This window comes from Castanea sativa, chromosome 2 (assembly GCF_040712315.1).
Source record: "Castanea sativa cultivar Marrone di Chiusa Pesio chromosome 2, ASM4071231v1".
NCBI lineage: Eukaryota > Viridiplantae > Streptophyta > Magnoliopsida > Fagales > Fagaceae > Castanea > Castanea sativa.
This window is the reverse complement of record NC_134014.1, coordinates 22381062-22387592: the sequence shown is the minus strand read 5'-3', so window position 1 is coordinate 22387592 and position 6531 is coordinate 22381062.

Sequence of the window (6531 nt, the reverse complement as noted above, 5' to 3'; positions counted from 1 at the left end):
TATATCTAGTCCCCATTAAGCGAATGACCAAGGACTAGACAAAGGATTAAGGACTCCCCCAAGCTGATGAATGTTGAGAGTGAACCTTTGGCATTGGTCACACTTTCTTGCATAGTCTTGAGCTTCCCTCTGCATATTGGGCCACCAATATCCTTGAGTCAGAGCCCTATGGGCTAAGGACTTTCCCCCAGTATGACTTCCGCAAATTCCCTCATGCAATTCTTCCAAAAGTGCCTTCGTTGCCTCAGGATGTACACATAGCAAGTATGGTCCGGAAAAGGAGCGTTTACATAACTTCTGGTCCTCGGACAACCAGAAACAGGGCGCCTTTCTATGGATCTTATCTGCTTCAGACTTGCCCTCGGGAAGAATATCGCTTTTTAGAAAATAGACCACAGGGTCAATCCAGCTTGGTCCAGACCTTATCAAATGGATACGGACAGCACTTGCAGGGATCAAAGTTGGTTTTAATAAGTCTTCGACGAGGATAATCCTAGGCAAACATTGAGCCGAGGATGTCGCCAAAGTGGCCAACAAGTCTACATGTGTGTTTCCACTTCTAGAAACGTGAGAAAGGATGAAGGAATCAAACTCAAATTGTAAACACTTAACCTGGGTTAGGTACTCTTGCATTCTTGAATCCCTAGCCTCCATGGTCCCCGTCACCTGGCCCACAACTAACTGAGAATCCGAGAACATATGAACTTCCTTTCCCCCCATTCTTCGTACCATATTCATACCAACCAAAACCGCTTCGTACTCGGCCTCATTATTAGTGGCCGAGAACGCTAATCTCAATGATTTTTCAAAGACAATCCCCTCAGGGGATACCAAAACAAGTCCAACACCAGACCCCCTCTAGTTGGCTGCCTCATCAACGGACACTTGCCAAATCGGAGGTCCCTTGTCCGTGATCATGCCAACTGATTTTTCATCCATACGTAATTCCTTCGCGGTTTCTTCTAACGATGGTTTAGCGAACTCTGCCACTAAATCCGCGAGTACCTGCCCTTCACCGAGGTGCGTGGTATGTACTTGATATCAAAAGCTCCCAAAATAGTTCCCCACTTAGCTACCCTCCCTGAATAGTCAGCACTTCGCAACACTGACTTGAGGGGCAGTTGAGTCAAAACCACTACGGTGTGGGACTGAAAATAGTGAGGAAGCTTTCGCGTGGCATGGACTACAGCCAGGATTGCCTTCTCTAAAGGCAAATAACGCACATCAGCTTCATTCAAGGATTTGCTAACATAATAAATCGGTCTTTGTACCCCGCTGTCGTCCCTTGTAAGAACCAGGCTGACTGTATGGATGGCTACGGCTAGGTATGCAAACAGGATTTCATCGACCTCCGGCCGAGACATAATGGGTGGCCAAGAAAGATATTCCTTAAGTTGTTGGAAAGCTAAAGCACACTCCTCGGACCATTGGAATCCTTTCCATTTATTTAACAGTTGGAAAAAAGGTCTGCACCTGTCAGCTGACCGAGAGATAAATCTGCTGAGGGCAGCGGTCATCCCGGTCAACTTTTGAACTTCCTTTGGATTCCAAGGTGGTTGCAAGCCCTGAATGGCTCTGACCTGTGCCGGATTCACCTCTATTCTTTTATGAGTCACCATGTAGCCTAAGAATTTTTCGGAACCCACCCCAAAAGAACACTTTGAGGCATTGAGGCGCAGCTTGTACTTCCTAAATATTTGAAAGGTGTCATCCAGATCTTTTACATGTATAGGTATTGCCTTACTCTTTACTACCATATCATCCACATATACCTCAATGGTCTTTCCAAGTTGCGATTCAAACATTCTGGTCATCATCCTTTAGTAAGTAGCCCCGGCATTTTTCAATCCCAACGGCATCACTTTATAGTGGTAATTCCCTGTTGGAGTTATGAAAGCAGTTTTCTCCTGGTCATCCAACGCTAATGGTATTTAGTGATAACCCTGGAAATCATCTAAAAAGCTCATCCGAGGATGTCCGACCGTAGCATCCACAAGTTGATCGATGCGTGGCATCAGGAACGAGTCCTTTGGGCAGGCTTTGTTTAGGTCTGTAAAGTCCACGCATACTCTCCACTTTCCATTCTTCTTTTTCACCAAACTGTGTGCGCCAACCACTCCGGGTAGAAAACTTCTTTAATAGCACCAGCCCTTTTGAGCTTAAGCACCTCTTCTTTGACAGCCTCGGAATGCTCTTTGGAGGAACGTCGAGGTGGTTGCCTCCTAGGAACAACAGCAGGGTTGACGTTCAAATGATGGCAAATGAAACTTGGGTCAACCCCTGGGGCTTCATAGGGATCCCAGGCAAAGACATCGATGTTATTTTTCAAAAACTTCACAAATTCCATCTTCTCTTGGTGTGGTAACTGTATCCCGACTTGAAAGAACCTTTCAGGGTCATCGGCTATGAGAAACCTCTCCAAATCTTCACACATGGCCTCCTCTGCTGTCACTGCATCGGGCGCATCCAGAGTTGTTAACTGCAATAAGTCCTTCCCAACCAAGGCCGAGGACTCTAATTTGGCTTGATGCAGTACTGCAGCCGATATGCATTGCCTAGCCACTGACTGGCTGCCAAGAATTTCTTCGACGAATCCCCCCCGAAGGGAATTTTATTTTAACATGCAAAGTCGAGGAGACAGCACCTAAAGCGTGCAACCAAGGCCTGGCAAGGATGGCCGTGTATGGGGAATATGCATCAACCACAATAAAATCCACCTTGACAGTTTTCGAGCCAGACTGTATAGGCAATCGAATCTGTCCCTTTGGTATAACAGCTTTCCCTTCAAAACTTATTAATGGTGAGTCATAAGGAGTGAGATCCTCCAATTTCAACCTAAGCCCCTTGAATAAGTCGGGGTATATAATATCCGCGCCGCTGCCTTGATCGATCATCACCCTTTTGACGTCGTAATTCCCTATTCTCAACGTGACCACCAGGGCGTCATCATGGGATTGAATAGTCCCAACCTTATCCTCATCAGAGAATCCCAAGACAGGCGTACTCCCTCTGATCCTTTTTGGCTTCGAGCCTAACTCCTCGGCCTGGGAGTGTGACATTGACATCACCCTGGTAGGATAGGAACCGGTCCTGCTAGGTGCAGCGAAGATGACATTAATTGTTCCCAAGGGCGGCCGAGATGAGTTGTTCTTCTGATTATTTGAACCTGACTGACTGCCTTGCCCGTTTGGTTGGTACAGGTGCTGCTTCAATTTTCCCTCGCTAACAAGCTGCTCTAGATGGTTCCAGAGGGTCCTACAATTCTCAGTGGTATGACCCACATCCTGATGATACTAGCAAAAAAGGTTCTGATTCCGTTTCGTAGGGTCCCCTGCTATCTTACTAGGCCATTTGAAGTAGGGTTCCTTATGGACTTTCTCCAGCAGTTGGTGCACTGGTTCTCGGAATACAGTGTTAACAGCTTGAGGAGTGGCTGGACTAGACTGCCCAGAGTAATCTCTCCTCGGCTTATTGTTATGGTACCTGTCCGACCTGAAATCCCTTTTCTCCTGCGGGATAACCTTCGCCTTACCCTTACCCTGCTGTTGATCTTCCTCGACTCTTTTGTACTCGTTAATGCGGTCCATGAGGCGACGTACACTCCGTACGGGCTTTTTGGTCAAGGATTTCCTTAAATCATGATCAGTGGGAAGGCCCACTTTAAAAGTATTAATCGCTACTTCGTCAAAATCTCCATCTATCTCATTGAACATCTCCCAATACCTGTCGGAGTATGCTTTCAATGTCTCACCCTCCCTCATGGCCATAGATAATAGCGAGTCCAACGGTCGAGGAACTCTACTGCATGTAATGAACCGAGACGCGAATGCCCTAGTAAGCTTCATGAACGAATCGACAGACCCCGACTTTAGTCCATTAAACCACCTCATAGCAACAGGTCCTAGGCTAGAAGGAAAGACTTTACACATCAAGGTTTTATTCTGAGAATGCACCGCCATCCTTTGATTAAAGTGGCTCACATGTTCCACTGGGTCTGTCCTGCCATTATAAATGGTGAAGGTGGGCTGGGTGAACCGTCTAGGGAGCCTTCCCTTCTCAATCCTGCGTGAGAATAGCGATTTAGAGAGTTGGTGTAACGCTCGGCTCATAGCATCGTTCCCCAAGCCCCTGGAGGGAAGCTTCCTATGCTTACGACCTGGTAGGTCATCCCCTTCACAAGAGAAGGTTTCGCTGGGGGGAGTCCTGGACCTTGAGCTGTAACTGCTTCCCTGGGATTCCCCTGAAGAAGGATTGGATGGGGGTGAAGCCCGCCTTCGTCTGACACGGCATAGCTTTTTCTTGAGGTGGTCAATCTCCTTTTGCATGGCCTTGGCATCACCCTCATGGGTGGCACTGCTTCCGCCATGCTACCTTTGAGGAAGCTTTCATTAAAGAGGGAAAATTAGGAATCTCAAAACACCTACTTTTACTAATCGATTGAAAATAGTAGTTATGGAGCTTTTGATGAGAGGGAATGAAGTAGACCTAATGAAGTATTTGCTGAAGAAAGAATCGAAAGTGATGACCATCAATAAGGATATGATGTAAACCCAACTTTTTACACCGGTCGGTACCCTCTAATACTAGCCAAAATGGGTTTTTGCCATTTTCGCGAAAAAAAATCAGCGTGTTGCCCCCTTTCTCAAACTAATTAGGGAAAATACCCTTCTTTTGAAATTCGATTTTCTCAAAATCGAGTTAAGCTCTATAGCGACGTTTTAAGGAGCATATAGTGACATTTCTAAGGACTTATAGCAGCGTTTTGTAACTCGAGCTCCATTAAGTCGAGTTATAGGTAAAGAAGAAGAAGAAAAACTTACAAAACGCCGCTATAAGTCCTTAGAACGTCACTATAGGCTCCTTAAAATACCGCTATAGGGGTTCCATAATTTTTTTTTTGAAACTTGATTTTGAGAAAATCGAGTTTCAAAAGAGGAGCATTTTCCTAATTAGTTTGGGAAAGGGGGCATTTGCCCTTTTTTTTTTGTGCGAAATGGGCATTTGCCGATTTTCGCCCTTTAATTCTAGTGTGCCACCTTAGATTTTTACAACTTAATGAATAGGTTCTCACACACACACACACATCTCATTGATACCTTACTGCCTATTTATGTACACTAAAATCTGAAAAATTAAAACCCAGAAAATCAAAAACCCAAACTCAACCTTCCACCCAATTAAGAGCCACTAGTTTGGGAGCCACCATACTAAGAAGCAGGGGCAGTCCAACAAATTTAGAGGCCTAAGGCGATATATTTAAATTGAGTCTCTTTGTTATCACTTAAATAATATTTAACTAGTATTTAATATCATAATTTTTTATAACAAAAATCTATTCCCTTTATTTTGTAATTTGCTTTTTTTTTTTTTTTGGGAAATGCTAAAGATATAACAAATTTTACTAAAAAAAAACTTTCAAACGATGTAGAAATTAATGCGATTAGTGACACTTCAAAAAGATAATAAACAAGTATTTAAATGAATGATGTTAGAGATATTATAAATTTTACAACATGAGGCTTACAAAGATGTATTATTAACCACAAAAAATAATTCAAAAATGCATTTAATAGGTTATTGATGTCCACATATCATATTAATTGTCACATCAATTTGTAAAATTTTCAAGTAAAATTAATAATATTTCTAGTATTTTCTATCTGAATTATTTCTTGCAACTAGTGACACATATATTTGTAAGGGAAAATGCTAGATATACAAATTCGTTTACAAAAACTTTTACAAATTGATGATGTGAAGAATGATTATAGATAAATAAAAAGTGATGTTATCGGTGGGTCCAGATGAGAACTAGTAAGAAGTTGGCTACAACAATAGTTTGTAAAAATGTTGTAAAATAGTTTGTAAAACTATAGCATTACTCTATTTGTAAGACTCATATATTTAAAGTTGTATTATCTCTAGCATTACTCAATACTTTGGGACTTCTTGAAAGTAGAGGAAAATTATAAAACTAATTTTTTTTGTCTATATCCCTAATTTTTTTTTAAATATATCAATTTTTGCCCCAAAATTTGGGGCCTTCCTTTAATAGGGGGCCCTAGGCGGTGGCCTAAGTGGCCTAGACCTAGGGCTAGCCCTACTGAGAAGCAAGCAAAGACTAGAGAAATACATCTGAACTCACGAGCAAGAGATTCCCTCTCCACACCTAGAGAAATACATCTGAACTCACAAGCATAAGATTCCCTCTTCACGCTTTCACCCTCACTTTAGAAATTCTCTAATTGTTTTTTTTTCCAGTTTATTGTATTCCACAAAAAATATAAAGATTTCAATTGGGTTAGTACAAACTAGACTACTTCATTTCATTTTACCACCGCATACCTTTAATGCGGTGGTCACTCCACAAATATAAATGCTTGTGTGGTGTGAGGGGCAAGGGCCAGAATTCAAGTCTTTAGGAGAGAATTTTACACACATATACACTTAGATTAGATTAGAGTAGAAATTCTATCTTGTATTAAAAAAAAAAACTACTTCATTTCATTAATTTCTTTTCTATTTCATTTT